A 3,092-nucleotide genomic window follows, 5' to 3' on the forward strand; every position below is an offset into this window, starting at 1 on the left:
GGGTGGGGGGGGTGTCACACAGGCACACAGACTGTACAAGGGTGGCCAGAGTTCCTCCCTCGGGGCCAGTCTTGAGTCAGCAAACCTTAAGTCTGAAAACCTAACATGCTATTAAGGTTTCAGAAAGTGTTGTAAATTCAAATAAAAAAAACCCTCAAGAGGGTTACACAAAGTCCAAAGCCACACTACCCTCAGCCAGGGCAGGGACGGCGGGTTCAACATGCCAACGGCCAAGCTAACAGCATCCTCAATAAACTGCTGATTTCAACACTAAACCACACAGAAACAGGTTGTTTTGATTTCCCTGGGGACTAGCCAGGCTGGGTGGAGAATCTTGGGGAGGGGTCTTCAGGGAACTCCCACCCCTTTTAATCAATGGTTGTATCTCAGTTGATCCCCTTTGGGCAAGGAGCTGGACCCGGTCACGCGAACTGCAAGGTGAACAAAATCTAGGGTGTCCCCAGGGAAAGCCAAAGTCACCTGCTCTCTGTCACCTCCAGAGTAGCCTGGGGGTGCACCGTGGGAAAGAGGCAAGGACAGATGGAAAGGGGGAGAGGGCAGGCGTCCCCACAGACAGAGCAAATATCCAGATTCAAACGTAAGCTGAATGTAATTACTTGGTTAATTAAATATTGACTTTTAACTCAAAAAGTGATTAAAACAAGCTGCAGGAGAGCCAGTCCTGAAGGGGTGGGGCCAATAAGAACTTTCAGGAAGTGGGGAGGGGGTGAGGGAGGGCGGGGGTCACCACAGCCACGCTCTGTGCAGAGCGCCCTACTGTGTAGGGAAACAAGGCTCTCAGGGTCCCCTCCAGGCAGAGGAGGCCACTAAGCAGACCCATGGCCCCGCGGGTGGCTCCTTCCATCTGCCCACTTTGAGCCTCCTCTCGCCACCAGCCGCCCTCGCAGGGACAAACACTGCCATCCACGCTTCCCTGGGTGACACTCCGTGCCTGGTACACTCAGAGCGCCACAAATGCTTGTCGAATGAATGAATGAACTACTACTCTCAAAACGAAGTCGCAATCCCCGCTGCAGCGTCCCCTCCGGGCTTCTGGAGCCCGCGGCGGACGCAGGTCTGCAGGGCGATGGGTTCTGACCTGGCGCGGGAGAAGTTTTCCGATTTCATTTGTCCTCCGTTCTGCGAGTTCCTAGTCCCTGCTTGCTCGGGTCCTGCCCGGACAAGCCACACGTGGTCTGGCTTCTAGCTGGCCCTCTGGATCTAAACCTCAAGGGGTCAACCCGGCCATGCTCCTGCAGCCCGCGGGTCCGGGCGCCCTTTCCCGGGAACCACCGGGGCGCGGGAAGTCCTCCCCTAGCCGCCCAGCCTTGCAGACGGGGTCAAATCGGTCAGCACCCCTGAGGTCGGCCGGTGCCTAAACCTCCGGGTGCCACCCTCCCGGAGCCGGGCAGCAGGGACCGGCTGGGCTCACCTGAACCGTGCTCGTCCTGGAATCTGTGATCCGGGCTCGGCCCCGCGCCCCACTCACCGCGCGGCCCCCGCGGCCTCCCCGCGTCTCTGCCGCAGCCGGGCCGGGCCGCGGGGCGTAGGGGACTGTGTCTTGCCGCTGCTCCAGCCGCCGCCGCGGCATCCCAGCTTCTGCTCCGCCCCGCCCGCCCCGGCCTCCGCGCGCGCCAGGACCCAGGACCCGGCCGCCTCCCGCCCCGCCGGGGACCCGGCGATTCAGCCATCGCTCCTCACCTCCGCCGCCGCGGCCGCCCCGCGCCCCGGCCCGAAGTCCCGGCGGCTCCCGGCCTGCTGCCTGCCGAGCCGGTGGCCGGCCGCGCTCCCGCCGCCGAGCGCGCACCCTCGCGGGCCCGGGGCGCACTCACCCGCACCCGCTCCCGCTCGCCCTGGGCGCGGAGTTGAGGCTGATGTGCGTTGAGCAGGGAGCTGCCGGCGAGCCGGGACCGCGCGTGCGTGTGTGCGCGCGTGTGTGCCACTCGGACCGGGGGCGCATCTCTTAGTCCACCAGACACCGGCGCGAAGTCGCGAGGGCCATGGATCAGGCCCCCGGGCTGGCGCGCAGAGAATCCAGCCTCTTTCCGCTTTTTCGTCCTCCTCCCTCCCAGCAGCGAGGAGCCAAGTGTTCCCTGAGGCGTGCGACAGCCCCGGCCCGGCGCTGCCCCTCGTAATGACACGTTAATAAATGTTTTCTTTTATCCGCTTTCACAGGGGCTCGCCCTGGTTTGCAAACACCCGGCAGCCTTTGCTGAAAGCCCCGCGCTCGCCTCTAAATACACACGCACACACTTGCCATTGGAGACGCCAGCTCGGGCCGATCCCCAAGCTAGATCGCGGGAGGAACTGCCCACGCGCCTGGGACCTTCCCACGCGTCTCCGAAGCTCTCTGAGAAATTAAGTTGAGCTCAAGCGAAAGCAGAAGCGTTGCCCAGACATGGGCCGGGAATGGGAAAGAAAGGGGAGGCCGGTTCCCTTGGTAAAGGGAGAACTCTGACTCCAGGTGGTGCTGTCTGCGCGATTTCTGCCGTCCCTGAAGCCACCAGAGGCTTGAGGGGGCCCTGGCCGCCAAGGGTGGGTGAAGAGCCTCACAGAGCCCACCAGTAGCTTCAGAAAGTAAAGCTGATATGCTAGGGGGTGATCGACCCTGCAGTGGCACGGGGCGGGCCTCGGATAGAAACGTAACCCCTGAAAGTCTTCCACGGTGTTCATCCATTTATAGATACTGAAATCAAGACAGAGCGGTTAAGTTATTGGCCCAAGGTCAGACAGTTGGATCAGGATCTGAACCCAAGAAGCTGAGCTCCGGAGTTATATCTGAACCCCTAGGCTGCGCTTATTTTCAAGATCCTCCTTCTCCTGGTGGGATTTTTCTAGTTTCCTGATGGATAGCGTTGTCAAATTCACGTAGTAAAAATAACAGGGCACCCACGGAGATGCACTAAAATCACGTCCTCGCTGTTTATCTAAAATTCAAACGAATTGTCTTGACTCCGCCTATACAGTCGTCGCACTAATCCTGAACTTAATTTTCTAAGCCAGGGGCAAACCCCACCTTTGGCCACCTTTGGCTGGATACAGGATGTTAGGCTTGAGTATTCCCTTTCATGACCCCCCCTCCCCCCCCCCCC

The 3,092-nt window shown here is 60.4% G+C and overlaps 1 protein-coding gene across 5 annotated transcripts in view; it reads right to left on the reverse strand.

Annotated features, from left to right (window-relative positions):
* Positions 1-2,541, reverse strand: part of Sulf2 (sulfatase 2) — an 81,873-nt gene extending 79,332 nt beyond the window's left edge. Inside the window, exon 1 of one of the 5 annotated variants that reach the window (XM_021192414.2) lies at positions 2,258-2,541. The gene's annotated coding sequence lies outside the window, so the exon portion shown is untranslated. Of the gene's footprint in view, positions 1-1,099; positions 1,313-1,432; positions 1,515-1,701; positions 2,112-2,257 lie in introns of those variants that run through there. The other 4 variants (XM_029536267.1, XM_021192415.2, XM_029536268.1 and 1 more) reach the window with 4 other exon arrangements.
* Positions 2,542-3,092: the final 551 nt, after the last annotated feature.

This window comes from Mus pahari, chromosome 3, assembly GCF_900095145.1.
Source record: "Mus pahari chromosome 3, PAHARI_EIJ_v1.1, whole genome shotgun sequence".
In the NCBI taxonomy this organism is placed as follows: Eukaryota; Metazoa; Chordata; class Mammalia; order Rodentia; family Muridae; genus Mus; species Mus pahari.